At 43.2% G+C, this 16,329-nt stretch overlaps 1 long non-coding RNA gene across 1 annotated transcript; it reads left to right on the top strand.

Moving 5' to 3' along the window:
- Positions 1-2,863: 2,863 nt before the first annotated feature.
- Positions 2,864-3,335, top strand: LOC109941630 (uncharacterized). Its single transcript, XR_002264298.2, has 2 exons — positions 2,864-2,902; positions 2,998-3,335. It is a non-coding gene; the product is annotated as an uncharacterized lncRNA (long non-coding RNA).
- Positions 3,336-16,329: the final 12,994 nt, after the last annotated feature.

The raw sequence follows: 16,329 nt of genomic DNA, 5'->3' as shown, positions 1-16,329 counted from the left end.
ATATGAAAGCCTTGATTCTAATGCATAACATTGATGTCATGCACCAGGAACGAAATATGGGTGAAAGCATTATCAGCACTTGCATGAATATCACCGACAAAACAAAAGACAACCCTAAGGCAAGGAAAGACTTGGCCTTAATCTGTAGAAGACCAACTATGGAGATAGGAGAGAATTAGAAGAAGCCACGTGCTCCTTTCAGTATTAAACCTAAAAGGAAGAAACAATTGATGAAATGGTTGAAAAACTTAAAGTTCCCAGATGGTTACGCCGCGGGCTTTAGAAGGTCTGTGAATTTGAAGACGGGCAAGTTTTCTGGGTTGAAGAGTCATGACTACCACATAATAATGGAAAGACTCCTTCCTGTTATGTTTCGTGGTTTTGTAAAAAATGATGTCTGGAAAGCATTAGCGGAGCTAAGCTACTTTTATAGACATCTTTGTGCCAAAGAAATAAAGAAAGAGATTATGGAGAAGCTTGAGCAAGAAATACCGATTTTGGTATGCAAACTTGAAAAAATATTTCCACCAGGTTTCTTGTATATTTTGGAAAGCATTAGCGGATCATGATTTTATTGCATATTTTATGATTTTATTGCATATTTTATTATTTTATTGTCGATTTATGAAATAACTTGTTTTTGTTAAAATAGGATGTCAAAGAAAATGAAGTCTTTAGCTCGTAGTTTGCTTGGGTCGAGGAGTAGCTCGAGGAGCAGCTCGAGGGGTGAGGATTCAGTTTTTCAGGGCACAGGTTCTACCATGAGCAGACGGAGAGCGCTGGCAGAACATTTGCCTCCACAAGATGTAAGTTAGTTGTTAAATTACATTATTTGAGTTACTTAATATTGTATGATGTAAGTTATTTGTTTCATAGGATGCTGAAATTGAGGAACCAGTGGTAGAGGATCATGCAAGAGATGATGTTGAAGATGATGGTGGAGATAATGTGGGAGATGATGCTGGAGACGACGCTGGTGGGGATTCTGGGGCTGGGGATTCTGGGGCTGGTGGAGATTCTGCAGCTGGGTCTGGAACTTCTCGAGTTAAGAGAACGAGGAAGCTGCATTTTGTTGGACCACCTCTAGAGCTTCCACCCGAATCTCGGGTTGTGATAAAGCCTGGTGGAAAGTGAGTGACATATCTTTGCTTAAATGTTATTGAAAGTTATGTTTTAATTTCTACATTGATTTCTGTTTGCAGGACTTGGATCGACGACTCGTTCACAGGCACAGGACACTACAGGCAGGTGAACATGGTTCTTGGTAATCTTGTTCGTCTGCACTGGCCTGGTCTTGTGACTTTGCCTACTGGCGAGTCTGTCCCCGCCACCACTTGGGAGCATTATCGCTATGGTGTCTGTAGAACGTTTGGCAACACACAGGCACTAGTTTGGGATGCATTCTGGGTATGACTTGTTTATACTATTTTAGTTATTCCATATATGTTTGCTTTTATGATAACACTATGGTTTTTGCAGAAACGGTACAAGTTGCCGGACGATGGATCATATGATATGAACGCTTGTTACGTGTTTGAGTATAACGTGAACGATGTCGTTGCAGATGCAATGTACTATGCACGAATTCAGGCTATAAAGGCATGGTACAGAGCAAATGCTGATGATCGACCGATGCCGAATACAAAGGCCGAGTGGTCATCAATTTACTTGACGGAGGAGCAATACCTAGAGGTAAACAGGTTGTTGCCTCTCATATCGCACAAAGCCATGTATTTGCTTGCTTTATTTAAAAAATTTCATGTAGGTGTCGGTGCCGTGGATGGCCACCCGATCAGACGGTTATCGGGCATTGTGCAGATGGTGGGCTTCCCCTGAGTTTCGTGCCATTTCCGAAAGGAACAGGGGAAACCGTGGAACTGAGTCGTTCCACAACTACGGCGGTGATGGTCATGTGCGCTTGGCTAAGCGAATGGTAAGTCTCAGTTTGTCGTAACTTTGAATTACATAGAAATGTGTCAATATAACTTTTATGTACAGGAAGTCAAATCCGGCCGTACGCCCACGGATGTGGAGGTGTATATGCAAGGCCATGGGGTTCTGATCCTCAGAATCCTGATGTGTTATGCACTCAGACGGCCACCGACCGTCTAGTGAGTTTTTGATACTCTATTATGTGTTTGATATTGTTTGCAATGGCATAGGAGTTATGCACTTATATTTGATATTGTTTGCCTCCAGGCTTCGTATGGGCAGGAGATGGTTCAACGCCATGGGGACGAGTACGATTGGAGGAGCCAGCCAATCGACCCTCAGGCAGCATATGCTAGTGCAGGAGGACAAGCCCATGGACGGTGAGATTATTTGATTTGGTTTTCAAAATTGTCATCATATGCTTGCGATTCAACTGAGCCATGAGTTAATATACTAAGTGCATGGTTCACTCTTGTAGGTTGGGTATTTTTGATTCTACGATTGATTCCAGAGAGCTGAGACGCCGTGGACGACAATCCACATCGTCGTCTTCACAGTCGTCCCGTTCACGATCAGCAGCCCATGAGATAGAGCTTGCGGTGTTGCGTCAACAGGCAGAGTACCATCAATCAGTCTTGAGGGAACAATTGGAGTACCAGAGGCAACAATCTGAATACCAGAGACAACAAGCCGAGTACCAGAAGAAGAGGGACGAGTATTATGCAAGCCTCCAGGCCCAAAATCAAGCTCTTCTCTCGGTAAGTTGAAGTAACATTTTGTAGCTTATTTTGCAAAACACTTGATGTGTATCTTGTTTGCTCAACAATGACTTGTATATAATTTGTAGCAACTAGCCCATCAAGCGGGCGTCCCGATGCCGACATATGGGATGCCGCCTCCGGACTTTGCACTGCCAATGCCAATGTTGGCGCCTCCACCACCGCCTCCGCCTCCGTCACAATTCCCTATGGTATGTACACATATGCGTGTGTGACATGTTCATAGATGTCTTATGTGTTTAAATGAACAACTGAGTGGTTACTATTACATGTGCTTGTGTTATAGGGATTTCAGACACCACCCGCTTCAGTTGCCGCACCTGGAGATGGGTCTGGTCAGGACGACACAACACATTCGTGGGTGAACAATCTTTTCAGCACGCATAGTCCAGCCGGAGGAGGTGGCGATGGATATGAGTGATAATGATGTAAAACACTTGTTGAAACCTTTCATGTGAAAGCCTACCCGTCGAATAATGTTCATTTTGGAGTTTGGACAACTATGTTTATGTAAACACTTATTGCAACCATTTGGAACTATGTTGTTATGTTAAATTTTGTGAATGTGAATGCTTATGTGATTATATTTGTGAATGTGTATACTTATGTGAGTATATTTGTTAATGTGAATGTGTATATGTGTATGAAATCTGTTTTGTATTTGCAAATGTCAGATTTTTTAAATTTCAGATTTTTTGTGCAATTTCTGAAAAACGTTATGTCCGACGGCTTAGTGTAGGCCGTCGGACATAAGGTATATGTTATGTCCGACGGCTTTAAACCGTCGGACATATGCTATATGTTATGTCCGACGGCTTTAAACCGTCGGACATAACAGCTGTGGGCCCAGGCGGCGGGTAAAACGGTTACGCCACCTTATCTCCGACGGTTCGATGGGACCGTCGGACATAGCGTATGTCCGACGGCAGCCGTCGGACATAATGCTATTTCCGACGCGTTATCCACGACGGCTTAAAACCGTCGGAGATAAGTTAATGCCGTCGGACATAGCTTATCTCTGACGGTCTAAATCTTATGTCCGACAGTTTTAGCCGTCGGAAATTTCCTTGTTTACTGTAGTGTTATATACAGGAGCACTGAGTATAGGGATATCTGGATCCGTTCTTACTCCCTCCGGTATAGTATTAGATGTCGTTTTAGACAGCATTTCATATACCACTAAATGAGTAATGGGGGGATAAATTTTCAGTAGTACCCAAGTTAAATAGGGGTCCAACGATCTCTTTGGTATGCGTATAGCCAGCCATACATACAAAAGCCAGGGGTAAAACTGAACATTACTGCTTTTATATCCTAGAATGACATCTTTTGTTACACTACTCACTACTACAGCATACCTCTGTACAGGCGGTTTGGTTCGTCTCTACACAGGCGGTTCCAGGAACCGCTTGTGGTGCACCGCCTGTGATGTAAAACAACATCACAGGCGGTCAATCAAAAACCGCCTGTGAAAAACACAGATTACATGCGGTCCAGTTCAAAGGAACCGCCTGTGATAGACACACATCACAGGCGGTTTCTTATCCTAGCCGCTTGTGTTAGCCACACATCACAGGCGGTTTTTATATAAGTCCGACTGCATACAATATAAATCACAGACGGTTTTCAATATACAGATTCATATATACAGAATTTTCAAACACAGAATATACACAGATTTCATACACAGATTATACACAGATTCACACAGATTGCATACACAGATTTCATACACATATTACAAGTTCCATAACAGGTATAATACACAGATTCATCCACAGATTTCATACACATATTACAAGTTCCATAACAGGTATAATACACAGATTCATCCACATATCAAGTTCCATCGTCATACACAGATTTATACACATATCAAGTTATCTCAAAGTTCCATAGACAACTAAACATCTAAAGTTCCTAACTAAAGACCTAAACACTGTGTGATATTGTGTACAAACTTAGTTCTGGGAATTTTTGCAAATTTCCATTTGTATTGTAGAATAGCCCTTGTTGATGAAGAACTTCACGGCGCATAAAGTAAAGCAAGTCTCTTACAACCTTAGCAACGCCGACGGAAACCATATCTCTTTCTAACCATTCAGCATTGATCTTGGATTTAGGAACCTGCAATGAAAGCAAAAAGCAAGCGGTGCTAAGAGTAATGTGATGAGCAACAATATAACATAAAAATTGCAACATAGACAATGATAGCGAACTTACATCCTCACGATTGACCATGTAATGGAAGGTGACACGACACCATTCGCATACATAATAACCGCATAGGACAGTACCCGGAGGTTGTTTGTCACCATATGGAAATAATGATATTGACAAATTAGGCTTGTCCTCTGGATGTTCGCCGCCAAGATCTTTCCAATAAAAACGGTATGCACTGCATATAAGAATAGCATTGTGAGATTAAGAATACATTTGTTAAGTTGTAATAAGTACAAGTGTGCAATAATAATCATACTTCTCTAAAATCTTCAAGAAGTCATTATACGTAGCCTTTTCCATTCTCAGTGAGTCGAAGACAACGACTTTACCATCCTTTGGCCAGATCATGATACAAATGTAGTGGTCACTATATAGACATAGACGAAAACACATGTTAAGATCACGATTGCCATAATTTATAGTTCAAAATTAAACCATGTCGATAACTTACTTAAAGTGGTGCGGAGCTATTATTAAGTCCTTGCCATGTTGTACATGATTATACATGGCTCGTCCAATGTATGCCGCCATTACCTTCATTTTCTTTCTCTAATTCTGTTTGACGGCTTTCTCAAATTCAGCATCGTCCAAGTCTTTGTATTCTTCTCCATGCCTCCGAGCAACTACTTTGTAGCGAGCTTGGGATATCATCAACGGGTCAAGAAACCCTGTCTTAAGTTGTTTCTTCTTATCATCCATGTATTGCATCCTACGTGTAATAGTGTTAATCGTTAGACTCTCGTTTATGTGTGTGTGTACAAAACTAACAAATATGAAAGTTTAGAGGTACTTACAAGCAAAAGAGGGATAAGTAGTTGGTTTCCATCCTTTGTCGGTGGTACAACGACCAGAGATCGTCAAAGAATAAATGCCGCACAGGATCTATATGATCATTGCTCCAAAATGCATCTTCTGGCACAACAAATGTGAATTCCTCGAGTTTGTATTTGTTGCTAGCCACCATGTACCACTCATGCATTCTAATCTCCGGAGTCGACAACTTAGAAAGTTGCACCGTCGTTAAGAACGGCCTCTCATTCACAAATTTTGGAGGAACATCCTCCTTCTTGTATACCGAGATATTGGTTTTAAGACGTAATGATTCTCGAGTATGAATCATTCCATCTTCTTCCCATACTTCGAAATTGTCTATTTGGGACCGTGTGCCTACTCCATGAGATGCTGATTCCGCTTTTGATTGATTTGTCATAACTCTCTGCAATTTATGCAGGTAGCGTGCCACTGATTCTGACGGTTTCTTGACATCGTCAGTGGCGATTCGCTTATGAATTTTCTTTGAAATAGTTGGCCCTTCAACATTGGTGCCAACCTTTGGTTCCTTTTTGATGTTGACGTCGACATTCTGAGGAACAATTTTGTCTACGTCCCCCTCGTCGAGTTTCTTCGCAAGAGGCGATATGATTGTTTCAACGATTTTTTTGGAGGTCGGTGTCATATTTTCCTGCACCATGGGGTGTGGAATGATCGAACTATCTTTTTGTTGCATTGGTGTTGAATTCGGCTCATCACCCAACTTGATGTCGCGTCGATGCCAAAGGACCAACTTGTTCATTGCCTCCTGCAAAGTTATGATCCCCTCAACTGGAAAATCTATCTCCCAATCTTCACAACCACTGTTTGTGATTTCTAGAACTTGGACCACAGCATAGTGTGGCGGGACAGGATTATCCTTGTAGTTAACAAGTCCTGGTTTTACCAAACCAGTAGCAGCTTGCTTTGTTTTTGTCCCAGATCGATTGATTGGAATATGAAGAAAGCAAGGCTTGTCCTCAACAATATCGTCTACAGGGTACTTGGTCAAGTCTTGCACAGATCCAACGCTGTTAGGGACTATAGGTGGACTCATGTGGCTTGGCTTGAGTTCAAATGATATGCATTCTGTTTTCTTCATTTTGTTCATCACGTCATTAATAGCCTTTTGTACCCTTTCATCAATAGTCTCTTCAAGGGTCCTTTTCGACTTCTCGTGTTTCCTATATGACGACGCATACTCTGGAAACGCCTCTCTCCAGGAAATCTTAGAAGAGATTCCCCGAGCCCGTCCAGTGTGTTCAGGATTGCCTAGTGCTGCAGTTAGTATGTCATTCTCCCTCCGAGGCTTAAATTCTCCTTTTTTTCTCTTATCTGCATATTCTTGAATTTTTGTCGAAACTTCGCCTACCAATTCTGGATGCAAAAGTTTGCCGTCCTCACTCAAACCTGCCCGACCTAAGATCCAACGAATAGCTCTCTCATCGATATCTTTTAATATTGGGTCCAAAGTGCCGTTAGTTATAGCTTCCTCGATTATCCTGTTCCACTGCACAACTTTATGGTGATATCCGGTTGACCCCAGGCGATGGGGGTGTTTGTTCATCTTCGCTCTCTGAGAATTAGTTTCGCCCAGTTCTTTGGCCTTCAGTTCGGTCTTCTGACGAACAAATTCCTCCCACTGAGCTTGAGTGATTTTCCCCATTTTCTTGGGCGGAGGAACCTTATTCTTCTTAACAAATTCCCTATTCATCTTGGCCTTCCACCCACGAAACATCTTGGCCATAGCAGAGAGCATCGACTTCCTTACTGCATCCTCTGTGCCTTTTGGGAACTTGAATGACTCAGACAACTTAGCCCATAGCTTGTTGCGGGTGTCTTCATCTAAATCCTTCCATTTTTGAAGTGTGATTGGCACTATATCTCTAGCAGTACACCCGCAGGAATTTCGAAACTTTGTAACCATGTCAAGTGGTTCTTCAGGAAACCCCTCTGCATTTAGTTTTGTTACGTACATAACTGCACCTTCTTTCATCTGATTCGGACCTCGTCGCCCTCGTTTCCGCTTATGTGAAACGGATGATTCAGGCATCGGAGCATCCTCCGTGTTTTGTGTAGAAGATGCATCCTCTTTCTTCTCTTCATTTGAAATCTATATAGTGAAACAATTAATGGCCTTTCATATATGAACATTATTTTAGAATATAGTCGACATATTTCTATTTACCTCTTCATCGTTGGGAATATAGTCGGCATCAAGCTCATCTGATGTTTTTTTCTTCCTTGGAGGTATAGGAGTACAAGGATTGTCGTCACTAGAACTATCCTCCCCGCTCCCTTCACCGGAGCTGCTCGTCGTCTGCCATTCAAGTTTGGTCGCGTCTTCATCAACTTTGTTAGACGCACCGGTGCAGACCACATCCATACTAGGCTGCTCGTTGTCTGCCATTCAAGCTGGTTCCATCGATAAAGGGATATACTGTTAGTCTGATATACTGGTTCCATCAATAAGGGAACTTGGAGAAAAGGTGATTCAAAAGAAATCGAACCCAAACCCCCCTCCGGGGCAGGATCGGGTCGGGAAGCAAGCTCGCAGATAGAAGTGCACTTTCCAATACAGTTAGACAGAGAAGGCATGGCTGTGATGTTATAATGCTGAAGGACCCCAAGAAGAGATTATGCCCTATAGTCTACCACCTCTCGTTATTTGTGGGCTTCACCGAGGGCGGGAAACATTTGGTGACATCAAACGACCTTCGGGCTGGGGACGTCTGCGAGCTTGTTAAGGGGCCAGACGATGGTGAGCCGGTGTACTCTGTCCGGATGTGTGGTCACAAAATTTAAAGCCGCCCCGGCTTCATCTGTGCGCTTCTCTTCTCTTATGTCGGCTACTAAGATCACCTAGCACCCCACCTAAGAGAAGAGAAGCACACACATGCAGCCGGGGCGGCTTTAAATTTTGTGACCACACATCCGGACATAGTACACCGGCTCACCATCGTCTGGCCCCTTAACAAGCTCGCAGACGTCTTCAGCCCGAAGGTCGTTTGCTATCACCAAATGTTTCCAGCCATCGGTGAAGCCCACAAATAACGGGAGGTGGTAGACTACAGGGCTTAATCTCTTCTTGGGGTCCTTCAGCATTATAACATCACAGCCATGCCTTCTCTGTCTAACTGCATTGGAAAGTGCACTTCTATCTGCGAGCTTGCTTCCCGACCCGATTCAGGCATTCCGCCGATGCCATTCTCCATATAAGTCCCAAACAGAGAATAGGGATGAGGTAGTCAAGATTGTAGGCGCTAGTGCTCAACTACTAGCATCTATAGATATGGACACAAGTCCAAATTTGGTGCTACTCGGCACCATCGATATCGCTAGAAAAAAATACATCAAAGAGATCCACTTCCCAATAGTACTCGAAGATAGTTCATTGACTTGACACTCTCTAAGAGGTTCATACAAAATACATTATCTCTAAGAGTGAAACCTACGATACTCATATCGTGTTGTTTAGGACTAAACATCAACAACCCCTTGACTGGTCGCTATCATACTCAATTCCAAAATATTTTTCCAATATGTCGGCTTGAGTAAGGAGATCTGGGCTTGGGAGTTCCTCCAAATCATCTGCAGCTTCATCATCTTCAGCATATTGCAGGGCTTCATCTTGAATAATTTTAGCCCTCTTGGAGTCAGCATACTTTTTGATGGACAGAGCACACTTCTCAAGCATGTCGCATACATCTCCAATTTGAAACAAAGTGGTCTTAAGTGTGTACACTGATTCCGGTTCACTAGTATCCACAACCCATCAGTCACTAGACTGCGAATGATGTCAACATGTGTCTCGATGACTCGAACTGAGCTCTCAACCATGTCAAGTGGCTCTTTTTCCATCTCTAAAACTGAAAATGGCCAAGTCTCACAATCAAAATTGAGATCGCAACAAAGGCAGGGATCAAAGGGAAAACAAGGATGTGGCTTATAGGGCAAAAAGAGGGGTCCAAATAACATTGTCATGGCTATGAACAAGTCAAAGATGAGAGATAAGAACAAGTCTTATAACATAGGGTTGGGAAGCAAAGATAGGTAGTCAAAAAACTAAGAAGGGAGATAAGAACAAGTCTTATAACATAGGGAGATAATAACATTGGCATGGCTATGTACTTCCATGATTTTATTATAACTGAATATGTAAGTGAAAAAACATTTAATCAGAAGGGATAAAAATAGATCCCAATCGATGGAGGGACACAAAATTCTTCATTCGAAGGATACTAACACCTTAATGGTATACAAACATTTAATCAGAAGGGATGAAAGAAATAAAAAAATTGATACATGAGAAGTAATTGACAACCAAGCAATAAGCATATGATTCAGGGATAGCCAAACAAGTAATTGACAACCAAGCAATAAGCAATAAGCATATTGACAACCAAACAAAATATGTAAGTGAAAACAACAACAGTAATTAATCTAAGAACTGATAATCAGGGATAGCCATTGATTAACACCTTAATGTGTTTGAACCATTGATTAACCTAAGCATTCGATTAACCTAACCATTTGATTAACCTAAGCTATGATTCAAACACATATATATCCAGCTGTGTATTCAAACACATATATGATTCAAACACAAGTAATCTGCCATCAATTAACATATATGATTCAAACACATATATGATTCAAACACATATAGGAAATTCGAGCCATGAACTTAGAAGAAATGAACCTGAACTTTGACCTTACTACGAGAGGAAGAAGAAAGAGCTTGGGGACGGTGGCGCTTCGGGCTCGGGGACCGTGACGGCGGCCCTTGGGCTCGGGGACGAGGACGGCGGGGCTCGAGCTCGGGCTCGGGGACGGCGGGCGCTCGGGCTCGGTGAAGGGGACGGCGGCGCTCGGGCTCGGTCTCGGGGACGACGTTGCTCGGGCGCTCGGGGACGGTGGCGCTCGGGCTCGGGGACGAGGACGGCGGGGCTCGAGCTCGGTGAAGGGGACGGCGGCGCTCGGACTCGGTGAAGGGGACGGCGTTGCTCGGGCGCTCGGGCTCGGGGACGGGGACGGCGGCGCTCGGGCTCGGGGACAGGGACGGCGGCGCTCGAGCTCGGGGACGGGGACGACGGCGCTCGGGTTCATGCTCGGGGACGGGGACACGGCGGCAGCCTGGCGGCGCTCGGGTTCGTGCTCGGGCGGGAAGAGTTAGGGTTCCTGGCGGCGCTCAGCTTTTTATATTGTAAAGAATCACAGGCGGATATTTAGCCAAACCGCCTGTGATAGACAACATCACAGGCGGTTGTTAATTCCGACCGCCTGTGATAAATTAACTTCACAGGCGGTCGACAAAAAAAACCGCCTGTGATGTTATCTATCACAAGCGGTTTTGCTAAATAACCGCCTGTGATGTGTGTACACTATAAAAGGGCTAGCCCCCGACGGGTTCCAGAACCCTAACTCGTAGAACCCTAATTCACAGCACTAGCGGCGGCGGGTTTTTTTTGAGATCTACAGGGAGAAGGTTTTGTTTTTGAGTTTATTGATTGATTTCAATAGTTTATGCATATATATGATCTCCATTTGTTTTCTTTCTCATTTTGATGCGATTTTTTGCCTTAATTTTGTAATATAGAACGGATTTGAAGAAAAGCTTTGGAATTCAAGATTTGGACTTATAATAGTTGATCTAGTTTAAAGATTCTTTAAAAACACAATTGTCTCACCTCAAGGTATCTATTGTTGCAATGTTTGTTTTATTTTCATACATATCAATTTGTTTCATGTTTTATGGATGAATTCAATTAATTAATGATTTTATTGATGTTAATCAATATAAGGATAGGTAATGGACCGAGGTTGGATGTACAATGTGCCAAGACCACATCCGTCATATATTCGAAAATTGAGAAGCTTTATTGAAGCGGCCAAAAAGCACGCGAATTTGCGAAAGAGCAAGGAGATATTATGTCCGTGCATCGACTGTGATAATAAGATAGCTTGGAGAGATACAGGAGTAATCCAATCACATCTGCTAAAAAGAGGGTTTACAAACAATTACACGATATGGTCAGAACATGGTGAGTTGGATCCGTGTGAAGTGCCTGGTAATGACGAGAGAGTTGTCGGAATTTTAGATCTTAAAGTTGATGGTAAAGTGGATAATGTGGATGCTAATCAAGATTTTGAAGAATTTGATTGCGAAGAGATGTTGCGCCATATGGAACCAGAAATGTTGAGTTCTGTGGGATTGCAGAAAGGGCTATCTAAAATGGAGGGACTAGAAAGTGCTTCAAAAGAACCTTTATATGATGAATCAAAGGGTTGTGACAAAGAGTTTACTACACTGCGTACAGTTCTAGAACTTCTGAAGTTGAAGGCTAGCGTCGGATGGTCTGATACTAGCTTCACAGATCTTTTGAATTTTCTGTCTCAATTACTACCAAAACCCAACAAACTACCAACAAGCCTTATAAAGCGAAGAAGCTTATATCTCCCATAGCTCTGGGTGTGCAAAAAATTCATGCTTGTCCGAACCATTGTATTCTGTATCGTGGCGATTTTGAGAACGCATCAAGATGCCCAGTTTGCAATGTCAGTCGATACAAGAAGAGCTACAATCAAGACTGTGTAAAAAAATTCCCGAAGAAAAATAAAAACAAGAAATCCACTATTGGACCTGAAAGTGACGATGACACTTTTGATGACATGGATGGGAAAAAGAAGTCAAAGAACCCAGCTTTGGTGATGTGGTACCTTCCAGTAATTGATCGCTTAAAACGTTTCTTCTCAAATCCTAGGGAGGCTGAGCTTATGCGTTGGCATGCTGAAAATCGCAAGCAGAATAACAAACAGATTCGACACCCTGCTGATGCATCACAATGGAAAAATTTCGATCTTATGTATCCTGAGTTTGCCAAAGAAACCAGAAATGTAAGATTTGCTTTGGGTACAGACGGAATGAATCCATTTGGTGAAAAAAGAAGTGTACATAGCACCTGGCCCGTGACTTTAACGATGTACAACCTTCCATCATGGCTGTGTCACAAAAGAAAGTACATTATGTTGACTATTCTTATTCAAGGTCCGAAATCAGCTGGTGTTGATATTGATGTGTTCCTAGAACCTCTTATGGAAGATATGACAAAGCTCTGGAATGAAGGAGTTAGAATATGAGATGAGTATTGCCATGAGTATTTCAACTTAAGAGCAATTATATTTGTTACCATCCATGATTCTCCCGGTGGCGCCACACTATCAGGGCAAAAGACTAAAGGAAAGAATGGTTGTGTAGTGTGCGTCGATGGAACTGCTTCCATGTACCTTAAATCATCCAAGAAGTTGGTGTTCATGGGACACAGACGGTTCTTGATGAAGCAACATAAGTACCGAAAGATGAAAGCGGAATTTAACAATCAACTGGAAAGTGAAGGTGCACCAAAGCCTTATAGTGGGAAACTTGTTTTTGAAATTGTAAAGAACATTCATGTTGTATTCGGAAAGGGAAAAAACAAAGGAGAAAAGAGAAAGAGAACTGACCCTTCAACTTACACAACTTTCAAGAAGCAATCAATTTTTTTCAAGTACCTCCCGTACTGGAAGGATATGGAAATTTGCCACAGCATTGATTTGATGCATGTAACAAAAAATGTTTTTGACAGCATCATTGGAACCTTGCTGGGCATGCCGAGTAGGACAAAAGACGGACTCAAATCACGCAATGATCTAGTAGATCTTCAAACCAGACCGGAACTTCATCCAATGGATAGTGGCAAAGGGAAGCCTTACCTCCCCCCAGCTAGCTACAACTTGTCAGTTGAGGAGAGAACAAAGATTTGCAAATGTTTGCGTGGGGTCAAAGTGCCCACAGGTTTCTCATCCAATATCAGCAGACTAGTCAGGATGAAGGACTTGTCTCTATTTGGCTACAACTCTCATGACTGCCATGTGATGATGACGGTGTTCCTCCCAATTGCGGTAAGAGCCCTCGAAACAGAGCATGTCAAAGTTGTCATCACACGCTTGTGTTACTTTTTCAATGCGGTTTCACAAAAAGTAATAGCTTTAGAAGACTTGGACTATCTAAAGGCATACATCATCGAGACTAAGTGCAAGCTTGAAATGTGTTTTCCTCCATCATTTTTTGATATGCAAGTACACCTAATCATACATCTCGTGGATCAGATAAAAATATTAGGGCCACTATATTTACATCATATGTTTCAGTTGGAGCGATACCTGGGAGTATTAAAAGGTTATGTGCGAAATCGCGCTCACCCAGAGGGTTCAATCATGGAGGGATACACTACAGAAGAAGTGATTGAGAGTTGTATGGATTACATCAGTGACGGAACAATGATAGGTGTGCCTGTACCTAAACATGAGGGTAAACTATGTGGGAGAGGGAGAATGGGCAAGAAAACTTTTCGCGTTGAGGATTACAAGCTAGTACATTGTGCTCATGGTAGTGTACTACAACATCTCACGATAGCCGAGCCTTACATAGAGGAACACCTGGATGAGCTTCGTAAAGAAAATCAGAACCGCACAGAGGACTGGATCATGAGGGAGCACAAACATCGTTTCAGCGAATGGTTAATGGACAAAAACATCCCATCCGGAGACTCTTTGGAAGAGAAAACAATGAAGAATTTGGCTTCTGGGCCATCGTGTTTTGTGACATCATGGCAAGCATATGACATCAATGGGTACACATTCTACACTAAATCAAAAGACATGAAAAGTGTTGCACAAAATAGCGGTGTTCGTATCGATGCTTTTGACCTACATGGACAGAAGACCACATATTTTGGATTCATAGAGGAAATATGGGAACTTGATTATGGCCCAAGCATGAAAATACCCTTATTTAAGTGCCAATGGGTACAACATCCCGTGGGGGTGATAGTGGATAACTACGGACTCACACTGGTAGACTTAAAGAAAGTAGGATATAAAGATGACCCGTGGGTTCTCGCCGAATGTGTTGCACAAGTGTTCTATGTACTCGATCCAGCAGATGAGAAGATGCATGTAGTTATTTCTAGAAAGCAAAAAATTGTTGGAGTTGAGAATGTGGGAGACCAAGATGAGGAATACAATAAGTATGAAGAGATGTTCGTCTTTAACGGTCCAGAGAGAATCAAGCGTGTGGAAAAGAAAATTGATAAGAACTTAAAGCCATACATGCGGAAAAATGGTAGTTCATGAAAAATTGTATGAATCAAATTGTATTTGTTATCATGTATGATCGACTATGAATTGTGGTTGCCAATTAATTTAAAATCTCTCTAGTTATCTATGTGTGCTATTATAATTCATTTAAATTGTATTTGCATATTATTGTTAAAAATTAAATATTAATTCATTTAAATTGTATTTGCATATTATTGTTAAAAATTAAATATTAATTCATTTAAATTGTATTTGCATATTTCTGTTAAAAATTAAAATTATTTTCATATTTAAATTGTATTTTCATATTTTTACAATCACAGGCGGTTTTTTCTTAGGGTCCGTTTGTGAAAAGGATAGAGCACCACAGGCGGTCCTAAACAAAAACCGCTTGTGATACTATTACATCACAGGCGTACTGAACCGCCTGGGACATCACAGACGGTTTTCTAACCGAACCGCCTATGATGTAAAAATCCTACCGCTTGTATAGAGCCAAATTGTACTAGTGACTGTCGGCGTTTCGGACCCGGAGGATCCACGAGCCAACCAGTAAATTTGTCGTTGCGTGCCCCTGCCCAGATGGGTTGGCGCGAGATGGAACACAAGGGGAAAACGCGGCTCGTATTATCTCGCACCAGGGGGGTGTGCTCGTAGTAGGGGTTACAAGCGTTCGCGAGAGAGAGAGAAAGAGCCTGTTCGTATGCTCGTCCCTCCGCGCGACCCCCTTCCGACCCCTCCCGCAGGAAGGGCCTGGACCTCCCTTTTATAGATGCAAGGAGAGGGTCCAGGTGTACAATGGGGGGTGTAGCTATGCGCTAACATGTCTGGCAGAGAGGTGCCTGAGCCCTGTGAACATGCCAACGTGGCTGTCGGAGAGGTGCTAGAGCCCTGTGTATGTGATAACGTGGCCGTCGGAGAAGTGCCTGAGCCCCGTAGAATTACAGCTGGCGGTGCTGCTGGGATCCTACTGACGTCTCCTTGCTTCCGTAGGGGGCTGAGAACCACCATCGTCACGGATGCACGCGGGGAGCCATCATTGCCTGTTACCGGGACGAGCCAGATGGGACACCGGTCTTGTTCCCTTGTAGCCTGAGCTAGCTAGGGGTAGGGTAATGATGTATCCCTTGTGGCACGGTCGGTCCGAGCCCAAGGTCGGGCGAGGCGGAGACTTCTCCTGAGGCTGAGGCCGGGTTCGGGCGAGGACGTGATTCCTCCCGAGGCCGAGGCTGAGGCCGAGTCTTGGGGTCGGGCGAGGCGGAGACCTCCTCCCGAGCCCGAGGCCCAAGGTCGGGCGAGGCGGAGCTTCCTGTTGCGCCCGAGGCTGAACTTGCTGTTGTCAGCCTTGCCCGGGTGGCTGGCACAGCAGTCGGAGCGGGGTGAGCGGCGCTGTTTTCCTGTCAGGTCGGTCAGTGGAAGGGCGAAGTGACTGCGATCACTTCGACCT

Source organism: Zea mays, chromosome 8 (assembly GCF_902167145.1).
Source record: "Zea mays cultivar B73 chromosome 8, Zm-B73-REFERENCE-NAM-5.0, whole genome shotgun sequence".
In the NCBI taxonomy this organism is placed as follows: domain Eukaryota; kingdom Viridiplantae; phylum Streptophyta; class Magnoliopsida; order Poales; family Poaceae; genus Zea; species Zea mays.
The sequence above is the reverse complement of the archived record's forward strand: the minus strand, read 5'-3'. Positions and strand labels throughout refer to the sequence as shown.